Source organism: Bufo bufo, chromosome 1 (genome assembly GCF_905171765.1).
Source record: "Bufo bufo chromosome 1, aBufBuf1.1, whole genome shotgun sequence".
In the NCBI taxonomy this organism is placed as follows: Eukaryota; Metazoa; Chordata; class Amphibia; order Anura; family Bufonidae; genus Bufo; species Bufo bufo.
Genome location: NC_053389.1, coordinates 772,246,223 through 772,259,724, shown reverse-complemented (window position 1 = coordinate 772,259,724; position 13,502 = coordinate 772,246,223).

Below are 13,502 nucleotides of genomic sequence, written 5' to 3'. Positions count from 1 at the left end.
ATGCACAGCCCCCCCATAACGGAGAAATTGCAGAGATGCTACAAAGGATGGAAGTGGCGATTAAGGAGGAAATCAAAGGGGAAATACAGAATCTGCGTACAGACCTCGGACATTTTATGTCCAGAATTGAAACAATAGAAGAACGAATAGAGACGACCGAACAAGAAGTAAAAGGGTTAAAACATCAAATTGACCAGACACGACGACAACAGAGACTTATCCTCTACAAAATAGAAGATCAGGAAAATAGAAACCGCAGACAAAATCTAAGGATAAGATCGATCCCAGAGGAAAGGGGAGAAGATCTCAGGAAAAAAATGCAGATGTTATTCAATCCCCTCTTGGAAAAACCAATAGAAGAACCCATAAGGATAGAAAGAGTTCATAGAGTGGGGAATCCACAAAGAGTTAACTCAGAGCGAACAAGAGATGTGATAATCAGATTCCGACTCTATGAGGATAAAGAAATAGTGTGGAAGAAACTGCGAGGTCAATCTCCGATAGTGCTAGATGGGAGAGAGCTACAGATATTCTCTGACCTATCTGCCGAGACCCTGGCAAGGAGACGAGTACTGAAGCCACTTCTAAAGCAGATGATAGACTTAAACATTAAATATACTTGGGGACATCCGGCATGCCTAATTGGCACAAAAGACGGAAGATCGACAACACTGAGATTTCCGGAAGATTTAGAAGAATTTTGCAAAAAACTAGATATTCAGATACCCGACCAACCAGGATGGGAATAGAGGAGTAGGAGATAAGGGAGGAGGGAGAAGGGGAGAGGGGAAGGAGGAAAAGGAAAGAAAAGGGAAAGAATATATATGAGTCAAGTCATAATGATTTAATCTTTTTTTTTTTTTTTTTTTATTGTCTTGACCCTTGCTGGTGGTGCTGGGTGCGTGGGGAGATCTACCTATCCCCCCTCCCCCCCGCACAATGAGTGAAGCGGAGGAGAGGCAACCCCAGGACCCCACCTAGAGGAAACTGGGCCAGACATGGAGGATGGTCCAGAGGCCAAAAACTGGCCGAAAGGGGGGGGAGGGGATCGGAGGAGATGGGGGGGGAGGGGGAGTGGGGAGGGGATTGGAGGAGATGGGGGGGAGGAGGGAGGGTGGAGGGGAACGGGAGGAGAGGGAGGGAAGGGGGGGGAGGGACCTATCTCACCAAAATAATCAGAAAGAAGGGGAAGATTAAAAGATGCCACAAATCAAATGTATATCTTATAATGTGAAAGGTCTCAATAGCCCGACCAAGAGGCATAAGGTTCTCAAGGAATTGAAGGGGTACAAAGCAGATATATCCTTTTTACAGGAAACTCATATTACCCTAGGATCAAATATTAGACTATATGCCCCAGAGCTCCCCATTTGGTACTATGGAGATTCTATATCCAAAAGAGCAAGAGGGATAGCAATCGGGATCTCAAAAAGGGTACGGTTCGAACTAACCGATAGACTGACAGATCCAGAGGGGAGATTCCTTTTCCTGAGAGGAAAATTGGAAGGATTAGAATGTACTCTGGTAAATGTCTATGCCCCAAATGACTCACCGACAAAATTTCTCTTGGGGATACTAGGGAAATTGATAGACTTCAGGAGGGGAAGTGTAATCATAGGAGGAGACTTCAACCTAAGTATGAACCCAAAAATAGATAGGACATCCCAGACATCGAGCGTACGGGGCGTACAGTTAAGAAAGCTTAGGGACGCCTTATTTAGGAGTCAACTGATAGACGCTTGGAGAGTCCTCAACCCGGACAAACGAGACTACACTTTCTACTCCCCGGTGCATGGGACCTATTCTAGGATCGACCACATATTAGTCGACCACAGAACCCTAGATATCGTGGTGGAAGCAAAAATAGAAACCATGACGATTTCTGACCATGCACCGGTTAGTATCACAATAGACATTTCAGGAAATCCGAAGCCGAAACAAAATTGGAGGCTAGACGAACATTTGTTGATAGAGGAAACCAGTTTAACAAGAGTGAAAAAAGAGCTGGAAGAGTATTTTAAGTTAAACGAGATGAAGGAAGTATCGGTGGCAACAGTGTGGGACGCCCATAAGGCAGTGATAAGAGGAACTTTGATATCGGAAGGGGCAAGGAAAATAAAAGAAAAAAATAGGAAAAAAGAAGAATTAATAGAAGAAATTTTCCTCTTAGAACAAGAACATAAAAAGATAGAGAAACAACGGGATCTATATTTAAAACTGGTTAATAAACGTAATGAACTGAAAGATATTATGAATCAAGAAACCCGAAAGGAATTTAATTTAATCGCTAGGGAAAGATATACGTGGGGGAATAAAACCAATAAACATCTAGCAAGAATGGTGCAGAAAAAGAAATCAAAAAACTATATAGACAAAATCAAAAACGAAAAAGGAGAGATTTTACATACAACAAAGGAAATCGCGGAGACCTTTAGGCTATATTATGAGAGACTGTATGCGGTGGAACAAAGGAAAGGACAGGAGGGAGAAAAAATAAATAAAACGGTAAATTTCCTAAGGGATGCAGGACTGCCAAAAATAAATAGAAGTGAATCTGAGATAATGGATAGACCAATATCGGAAAAAGAGATTAATTCTGCATTAGCGAGTACAGCATCAGGTAAAAGTCCGGGACCCGACGGTTTCACCAACCTGTATTATAAAAAGTGTAAGGAGATCCTTCTACCAAAATTATGCCAATATTTTAATGGGTTGGGCGAAGATTTCTTTTTGAGCCGGGAGGCCTCAGAGGCTATCATAACAGTTATCCCCAAGGAGGGGAAGGATAAAGGGGACTGCTCAGGGTATCGACCAATATCTCTGCTAAATACAGATGTAAAACTGTTTGCAAAGGTCTTGGCCGAGAGAGTAAAACAAGAAATGGCAAAGATGGTACACCCAGACCAGACAGGGTTCATCCAGGGAAGAGAGGGGAGGGATAATGGAGTCAGAGCGGTATTGATAATGCAAAAAATGAAAATAACTGGAATCCCCAGTCTACTCTTGTCGATAGATGCGGAGAAAGCATTTGACAGAGTAGACTGGGAATTCATGCTGCGTACCCTGGATGAAATGGGATTTGGCCAAAGGATGAGGAAGTGGATAACAACTTTGTATCAGAAACCAAGGGCAAAAATAAAAATAAATGGAAGCCTATCCCAAGAATTGTTAATGAAAAACGGAACTAGACAGGGGTGCCCCCTGTCTCCACTCCTGTTTGTGCTCTCCCTGGAGCCATTATTGGCCAGGATACGTAAGTGCCCCGACATAAGAGGAGTCAAAATAGGGGAGGACGAACATAAACTCTCAGCATTTGCCGATGACGTCCTCTTCTACTTGTCAGACCCTAAAACCTCAATCCCAAAATTATTAGATTTATGCACGTCATACGGAGAAATATCAAATTTCAAAATTAACGTAGCCAAAACCGAGATCCTGAGTATCAATGTCAACGGACGAGAGGAAAGGGATTTAAAACAGAAATACTGCTTCTCCTGGGTAAAAGCACTTAAGTACCTTGGTATTCTTCTTGTCCCATCAATAAAAAAAATGTATGAGAAAAATTATATTCCTTTGCTAAACGAAATTAGGGAGGAAATTGGGAGGATAAAAAATAGACCAATATCCTGGATAGGACGAATAAACTTTTGTAAAATGGTAATCCTACCAAAGATTACCTATAAGTTCCAGATGATACCCATAAGCTTACCCGGAACACTCTTCTTAGCTCTTAAAAAACAGATTATGAACTTCATATGGAGAAATAAGAGACATAGAGTTTCCCTCCAAACCCTAAGACAACCCAAAATTAAGGGGGGACTAGCGGTACCAGACATTAAAACATACTATGAGGCAGTGGTTTTGTCGAGGGTGGTGGAGTGGGCTAGGGCCAGTAAGGAAAAAAGATGGGTCAATATCGAAAACGAAATGGCAAAAGCCAGCTTGGACAAGATTATATGGAACCCACCTCAATATAGGACACTAGATAAGAACTCACATGAGATAACTAAAAATGCACTAAAAATTTGGGACACTAAATATAAAAAAATAGAAAAGGAATTTAACTCACCATTACTGGCACTAAAAATAATGACTATTTTGTACCGGGCAAAACACAGATTGGTGGAAATTGGATAAAAAAAGACACCATTCAATTAAGGGATGTAATAAAAGATGGGCACATTATAACACTACAAGAATTAAAGGGGAAAAATTTTTTGGGGGAAATCGACGAATGGAGATACCATCAGCTAGCCCACTTTATACAAAGACTACCGCACCCACTGAGGTCAGGGGAGCAGTTAACCGATTTAGAAAAATTATGCACATCGGAAAAGGTCAAGGGAACGATCTCAAAATTATATAAGATCCTGTTAAAGATGGACGAGCGGATGATCCCTTCTTATGTTAAAAAATGGGAGAGGGAACTTGGATCAAAGCGAGATAGGACCTCAATAGAAAAAATGCTGATACTGGTCCATTCCTCGGCAGTAGACAGCCGTACAGCTGAGATGAGCTATAAATGCCTGACTGGATGGTACATGACCCCAGATAAACTATCTAAATTCAACGAAGGACAAACGGGAGAGTGTTGGAGGGGATGCGGATCACCGGGAACTATGGCCCACCTGTGGTGGAAATGCCCTAAGGTGGAGGAATTCTGGAAAAAAATATTGGGATGCATAGAAGAGATCACAAAAGAAAAAATTAAGCTGGACCCGTGGATAGTATTGTTTCATGGGGGTGGGGAAAAAAATCAAAAAATATAAAAAAAACCTGGTCCCACATCTATTAAATGCTGCCAAAAGAATAATACCGAGAAATTGGCAGGAAGTAGACTGCCCCCACATTTGGGAGTGGATAGACTCCGTGGAAGAAACTTATAGAATGGAAGAATTGAGAGTAGGAGTGGAAGGCAGTGATATAGTTCAAGATAAAAAGTGGGAAAATTGGAGGATTTTTAAGAGATCCTGGAGCTATGCCGAAAAACTTAGGGGCTGAGACCTAAAGATAAAGTGAAATAGAGACGTAGGCATCAGGAGAAAGTCCTCTGGATTGTTTATGGTGAGATAGGGGGAGGGTGGGGGGATTGAGGGGGGGAGGGAGGAATGGGGATAAGGTAAAGGAAGTGATGATTCATCCTACCCGAGACTACTAATAAATTAAAAAAGGAAGGAGTAATACCTTAAACCCCAAAAAAAAAAATAAAAAAAAAAAATATATATATAATAATAAAAGATTATCACATACTGGGGCAAGAGAAAAACAAAGTAAGAAAAATAAATACACTAATGATGCGAAACCTGCTTAGAGACGCTAAGGGCTGGCAAACGGAACATGAGCGTATAAGTGTACACTCTATGAGGTTGAAGTCTGAAGTGAAGAAGAAAAAAAAAAAAAGAACAGCGGAGAGTGAGGGCATGATGTGATTATTATTTTTTTTACTTTTTAGATACATGTAGCTAGAGCAGTGCTTCTCAAACAGTGGGGCGCGCCCCCCAGGGGGGGCGCCAGGTTTCCGTAAAGGGGGGCTCGTTCAGGGCCGGCCTTTGGGGTGTGCGAATTTCTTCTGTATAATGCCGGCAGGCAGGCTGGGCGGTGCGTCCCTCAGTGATGTCACGTGCCTGCGCCGCCTGCTTTATGAATGAAGCAGGCGGCGCAGACAAGTGACGTCACTGAGGGACGCGCCGGCCGCCCGGCCCGCCTGCCGGCATTATACAGAAGAAATTCGGATATACGGTACTATTAGGAGTGAGGGGGGCATGTTTAATAACTTTAAACGGCGGCGGCGGGCACACGGAATCTGTGGATGGCACAGTTAAGGGGTGGGGGTCTGTGGATGGCACTGTTATGGGCTGGGGGGGCACTGTGGATGGCACTGTTATGGGGTGGGGGGTCTGTGGATGGCACATATATAACAGTGCCAGCCACAGATCCCCCTGTAACAGTGCCAGCCACAGATCCCCCCCCATAAGTGTCCATCATCCACAGATCCCCCCCATAAGTGTCCGTCATCCACAGATCCCCCCCATAAGTGTCCGTCATCCACAGATCCCCCCCCATAAGTGTCCGTCATCCACAGATCCCCCCCATAAGTGTCCGTCATCCACAGATCCCCCCATAAGTGTGTGTCCGATCCACATTTCTTTCTTTTTTTATTCTCTTATACGTCAATAAGGATACAGTGTTATGCAGAGGTGTACTTATAACAATTTTATAGACAAATGATACTATTTACAGTCGCGCGAAATGTTTTCTTCTTCCTAGGGGGGGCATGACAGAAAATAATTGAGAAGCACTGAGCTAGAGTGTAATGTTTGCATGACTATCAGCCAGGCATGTTTGTATTGAAGTGCTACAATACACATTGACAGCTGTAGATGGTTGAGGGGCTCTGTCGGGTCACCTTGCTGAGGGCAGCTTCGGCTAGAGGGGGTGATGCTCAGCTAATTCTCTTTAAGGGTTATACCCATCTCATACATTGATGGCATATTGTTTGGATATGCCACCAAAGTCTGAGATGTGAATATCCTTTGAAATCTTGATTCAGTATTATGTAAAATGCCGTTCATCTGCTGCCAGGACTTCTATCAAAAGCATAAGTCCTTTATCCCCCTGCCCAAACATAGAGAAAGCCTGAGTCCTGTTTCCTCCGCTCAAACATAGAAAAAACCTGTGAGTCCCACTTCCTCTGCCCAACAAAGAGAAAGCCTTTGAGTCCTGCTTCCTCTACCCAAACATAAAGCCTTTGAGTTCTGCTTCCTCCATCCCCACACACAGAGAAAGCCTGTGAGTCCTGCTTCCTCCGCCCCCACACAGAGAGAGCCTGTTCTCCTCCCCCACACAAAGAGAGAACCCGCGAGTCCCGCTTCCTCCATCCCCACACACAGAGAAAGCCCGCAACACTGCCTTCTACAACTGGAAAGCTACTGCATGGAGGAGATGAACCGAGAAGCGCCGACCGCTGGGCGGTGCCTTACCCCGGGAGCGGAATGCCCGAGCAACTGTTAAACAGATATAACTGGAAAACATCCCTTGGAGGCCGTCAAGCTTTGACAAGGACCGCCAGGAAAAAACAGGTAAAAGTCTGTACAGCGGTAAGCGCTAGTCATGGACAAGCAAATCTCAGAGGCCAAAACACATGACTGATGGAGAGCTCGCTCTGTATAATGCAAGGGAGAAAGAAGAGAAATCCATGTCTGTGATGATGTGGAAGGGTGACTACCTTCTGCGAAGAAAGAGGATACTGGGCGGAGCACTGCCTTATCTTATGTTCATGATAAAAGAAAAAAAGTGCGTACAAGAAGGCGTATCCACTCCGAAAAACGCTGGGTGGATGATCCCGCCACCTGGAATGCCGCCTTCCCCGAAATAAAAAGGAGAAGACGATGTCCCAGAGGGAGGACCTGTTCCTCACTGAAATGCCACCAAACGACCTACAGGTCGTTTGGACGAGGCCGGCTCCTGGCCGCAACTGTGGAAGTAGAACTAAAAATCCAGGTCCGCAGGATCCTCCTCTAGTCAAGAGAACGCCCCCTAGGAAGCGGTAAATTGGTAGACCAATGCCCTTATAGCCGTAGAGGCTTGTGGTGAGACTTCTAGCGAGAGAAGCTGCTTGAGAAACCATCGAGGAAAAAAACGCCTGAGCCAGGCATGCCCCACTGCAGGCCAAAGAACAATACCTCGGAGAAAGATAAAAGCCTATGTGAGCATCATCTGTGATGGGAAGCCCCGTCAGTGACCATATATTGACAATGTGGCAACCCTGCCTGGAAGGGCAGATGAGTGGAACAAAGATGAGAGAAATACTCTTGCCGGGTGGAGTTCGATTACGCCGTCCAAAGCCTCCACCGTACCCTAGGAACCCTGGTCACGTGGAAAAAATAGAGAGATGGGCTTCCAGAGCCCATGGCTACTGGTCAGCTAGACAGAAGGGGAAGGTGGTCAGTCATCCAGCTCGAGGAGGGACAGGACAGGAAAGGAAAAGGGTGTTCTGTTCCAGGGACAAAACCCCTACCAGCGGTGGCAAGGCGTGACAGACACCCGCTCTACCCGTCGTGGGGAGACTCTTAGTCCACCCCCGGAATGAGCAATGAAAAGAATGACCACCATTGGCGTGAGGTGACATAGACATTACTCATATCTGAAGAGAGGTAGCACTGATGGCGTCACGGCATCAACTATTAGCATCCAAGTCCCGCTTATCACGGCAATCTAGTGGTTGACGAGTGCCGCAGGGACTAAGCTATTCAGTAGAACGCACCCGAAGGTAGGTGCTGATCAGCAATGGCAATTACGCCATCGCAACGCCCAAGTTGACGACAGAAGGTAGTGTAAATCAGTAAGAGGCCAGAGCTATAGCCCATTCCCATCTGAGACTGGCGCTCTACAGAATCTAGTGGTAATGCAATACTCCGCCTGAGGAGGAGGCCATACAAGGGAAGCCACAAGAGTAATGCTAACGCCATACTCCACTGAGGAGGAGGCCACACCGTAGAGGTCACTGATTCTCGTGTTAGAAGAATCTGTCACCTGACGAAAGCGCTGTGCAGTAGGAACCCTAGCATGTAATGGGGACGCAAACGCCTCTTGTGCAGTAGGAGCTGCCGCATGCTCTGCCAGCGTAAAACTGAGGGCGGGCCTGAGGACATCCAGTAGAAGTCATGGTACCATGCTGTCCCAGTTAAGTAGAGCTAACCTTAAACACTCCACCTTATTAGGGCGCTGAACAGGAGCAACCGCCGAAGCAGTGCCAGGGTAGAACCCCTACCTGAGGGGGGCTGCCTTACTGCAGCGACTACGATTTTTTAGCCTTAGCGTGAAGACTTCCCCTGCGAAGGAGAACCCGCTGTAGTAGTCACTGCAGAGTGCCAGCAAAACACCCTCACCTAGATAAGGAAAAGTCGTGGACAAAGAATCCAGAGTCAGTGGAATATTCTGCTTGCTGGATCGTGATCACAGTATTCTGTGTAATGTGACTGACCTGGATGGGGGGGGTCTCTAGAACCCATAAGTGTTGCTGGGTGACCCCTCCCCCTGAGAGCACAAAGGTCGACATTTTTGTGCCCCCAACCAGTGCCGGGAGAAAAGTAGCCGTAGTATCCAGTGGCGATATCCATATGCCACTAGATGGAGAGTACCAGGCACCAGCGGGTACCAACTGTTGCCATGGACCACCTGTGAAGGAAGCCAAGGCATCTAGTGTCGTGGCGTAGTTGAATTATAGCATGCAAAGATGCTTAGTGATTCCCCCGTCAACGGATCATTTGTAGAGGGTAATGCCACAGGAAGCATGTGATGGCAAATGACTGATGGAATAGCATCCAGTGGAAGTGCAATCCTTCGGATAAGGAAGGGGGTAGCGCGATAGTCAGAACCGCATCCAACGGAAGTGTAATTACCCCACCTATGGAGGGGGGGAAATGCCTACGGTAAGCACTGCACTCAGTAGCAGTGCAATCACTCCACCTATGACAGGGAGCAACATATACGGTAAGTACTGTAACCCAAGGTAGTGCAAGTACATCACCTATGGAACGGGGTAACGCACACAGCAGGAACTTGCATATGACAAGTCCTGTATCCGGTGGGAAGTGCAATTACTCCACCTAAGTAAGGGGGTAATGCATACGGTAAACACTGCAATGGCAGTGCTAATGCCACCTATACAAGAGGCTAATGCATACTGACAGTACTGAGCCCAGTGGAACTGCAATTCTGCCAGCTACGGAACGGGGGGTGCCTATGGCTGGCATTGAGACCAGTGCTAGTGCGGTTAGTCCACCTATGGAAGGAGGTAATACATAAGGTAAGTACTGTATCCAGAAGTAGTGCAAATACTGCCTAAGGAAGGGGGTAATGCATACACCAGTACCGCCGGCTAGCATGGACGCAATCTTAGAAGATTGAACCGGATTCATGTCAGAGTCCGAATAACTGATTTCCTCCCCCTACCCCCTCGGACTAACCCCTCCAGTGAGGGAGGGTTCAGAGCGTGATCCTAGGGAGGAAGGGCGGAGGTAAGCAAGGAGGAATTATGTCCTGCTCTGGCCCGCTCGTGCGCAGTTCTGCCTCTTAGCCTTCAGCCCATAGCAGTTGCAGGCTGCGCCGGTGGTGATATAACAACCAAACTACCCCGGGGGTGGAATGGAATTTCTAAAGGTCCACTTACCGGATTGTGCAGGCGGTGCTTTATCAACCAAACGCCACAGGAGGGTGGATTGGGAAATTCCAGAGGTCCTCCATTGTATTGCACAGGAGGAGAAATATCAATGAAACAACCAAGAAGGGTGGATTGGGAACTTTCAGTTGTCCTCCACTGGCTTAGCGCAGGTGGAGCATTATCAACCAAACGGCCCCGAAAGGCGGATTAGGAATCCTTCAGATGTCCTCCACTGAATTTTCGCAGGTGGAGCATTATCAACCAAACGGCCCCGGAGGGCGATTGGGAAACTGTGAGAAATCCTCCACTGTCCGGGATAGGGCACAGGCCCAGTATGGTACACACAGCCAGGGTGGTCCTGCGGTGATGTGGGCTGAGGAGGGCAGGACCTGTATGGGCGCACATTTTTTATTTATTTTTTGGTGATGACCTAGCCTCAAATGGACAAGAGGCAGGAAGGGCTGAATACTGCAATATTAAGGCACATTGCCTGCAGATAAAAACCCAGGGTAATCTGGTGCCGGCCTCAAGATGTGTGAGGAAGAAGAGTGCACCGAGTGGTTTGTTCTGCTGACAGATGTTCTTAAAAGACTCTGGACAGAAACTTGAGAAAAAAATCATCCTTTTAAAAATAAATAAAAAATAAGAAATTGCATAGAATGTTCACGTATGTCAATATGCGATTTGAGATTTAAAAAAATTAGTGAACGAGTCCCTTTCGTTCCCACAGAAATGGTTGTATTATAAGGTTCCTTCTGCACAGTCTGGAGCTGTAGGCGGTGTGGAGATTGAATGTCGGCATTATTTATTTCATGTGACTCTCCCCTCTGACAGCATCCAGTGTCATGGACCAGTTTCATATGAGTGCGTTGGGTCTGGGAAAGGAGCGACGGCCATTTATTGCATCATGATTATTTCCTGCCTGACCATGGGTCCACTGTGCAATTGTCACATAATGCTCAGAGTGCAGTGCAGTAGACCCATGGTCAGATAGGAATTCACAGCATCATAAATCAGTTCAGTAAGAGTTGCAGTGTCTGGGAAATGCTTCCAGGGCATAGAGCGCATTTCCCGGACCCAACAAGCTCATGTGAAATTGGCTATATGGTGAGGGACAGATCCTGCTGCAGCTACTACATACAGTATAGTACAGTAGTGACGTGTCCTACTGATGGGGTGGCAGTCAAATTGTTCTAAACACACAGTCCTGGGTGTGAAAGATCTCTGTTCTGACCAGTTAGGTTCTTTAAAGGGTCAGACACAGACTTACCTACAGGTGGTACTAGAGAGTTTTCTTTCTATTACAGGAGAATTAATTTGGGTAACTCTCCCAGGAAGCATAGGCTGTAAGACTCTTACCACAAGCTGGATCTCTGTAAGGCCTCATGCACACGACCGTATTTTCAGTCTGCATCCGATCCGCATTTTTTGGATTGGATTGGATGCGGAACCATTCATTTCAATTGGGACTGCAAAAGATGTGTATGCACGTTCTGCGGCCATGCAAAAAAAAAGTGTCCTATTGTTGTCCGAATGGGACATTTCTACAGGAGCTTGGGAGAAAAAAAAATGTCATGCAGAATCTGCGATTTGAGGACCACAAAACACACATGGTTGAGTGTATGTGCACCTTTGGGGGCATAAAAAAAAATATATTATTGCATTGTGCTCATTATGAGCTAAAAATCTTTTTTTCAATTAATCTTTATTAAAAACTAGCTGAAGGACCCTGCTTCGCTCGGGTATATTTAATCTATTTCATTTAATGTTAGTGTGTGTCGTTAAAAGATATCAACACTATACACTAAGTGACATCTACAGCACCCTGTCCCCAAAACATTGACCTCCACAGCCCCCCACCCCTTAACACTGACCCGTCCCTTAAAATTGGACCTCCACAGCAGCCAACCCCCTTAATTTTGACCTTTACAGCAGCCTTCCCCTTTAACAGTGACTTTCACAGCATACCACCCCCTTGACAGTGACCTCCACAGGGGCCCGCCCCCTTAACAGTGGCCTTTTGAACAGATCACTCTAAGACAGCAGCACTCTACTGTCTGAGTGTAAGCTGCAGGGAGAAAGTCACCCTCCCTCCCACCTCTGCAGCTGACAGTTGATTTTTACATTCATTTTTTCAATCCCTCTCGGCTGAGTGGGAGGGGGGCGTGGTCTAACCAGATTGGGGCGTGGCTTAGCTGGACCTAGAAGTTTATTTTTAACTTCACTATTTCAATCTCAGTCGGCTGAGGAGTGGGCCTGTCCTTTTGAACAGCTCACTCTAATACAGCATCACTTTGCTGTTTGAGTGTAAGCTGCAGGGAGAAAGTCACCCTCCCTCTCACCCCTGCAGCTGACAGAAGTTGATTTTTACCTTCAATTTTTTTCAATCCCTGTCGGCTCAGGTGGTAGGGGGCGTGGCTGGCTGGACCTGGGGGTGGGGTTTTAAGTCTTTTGAGGGTGGACACATTGTGGCAGGGGGCATGTCTGGGCACCTTACTGGCTCATTTGCATACCAAATAAACTGGATTTTCAGAGGATAAAAACATAATTCCTTTAAAGCTCTCCTACAGCAGTAAAGCTATATGGCTGGGTTGTTATGGAAACCTGGAGTAAAACTGTATGTGTGGAGACTGGAGGACCTTCAAAATTCGATTGGCTGATAAGGGTCATGTGACCAAGCTTCTATTGGCTAATGCATTTTTTGGGAATAACTCAGGAACAGTACATCCTAGAGACCTGGTCTAAAACTTTCCTGGACACCTGATGTACCTGTGTGCCACATTTTGTGATTGTAAATGCGACAATGTGGATTCCTTTAGCAGACATACACACACACACACACTCAGCTTTATATATTAGATATGGAGTCATTTTCTCTGTACAGGGCTGAGATACTCTAATTGCAGGATCTGAATTTTCTCTCTGCTCCTTCAGCCAGCTCATCTGATGGGCTCCCGATCTCTGACCACCTACACACTTATTATAGCTCAGTTCCTATCTTACCGGTAAGAATGTGTCTTAAATAAGTGTTTATGACCTTTTAGTAATTTAGTGATAAGGTTTATTAGATGACCAGCACAAAGTGAAAGTACCAGTCACACAGCTAGAAAAAGTTAACCCTTTGTGAGAGGCTCAATATTTGTAATAAAGACCAATTGAAAAAATAATTTTTAGCCCAAAATGAGTAAAATGCAGTCATAAAAAAAAAATACCACTGAAGGTGTAAACAGCCTTTAAGGAATACTAATACCCTCCGGGAGCTCTGTTCTGAGCATTGATATTAGGGATGAGCCAATAGACTTCGGATGAAGCATCCGAAGTCAATTTGCATAAAACTTTG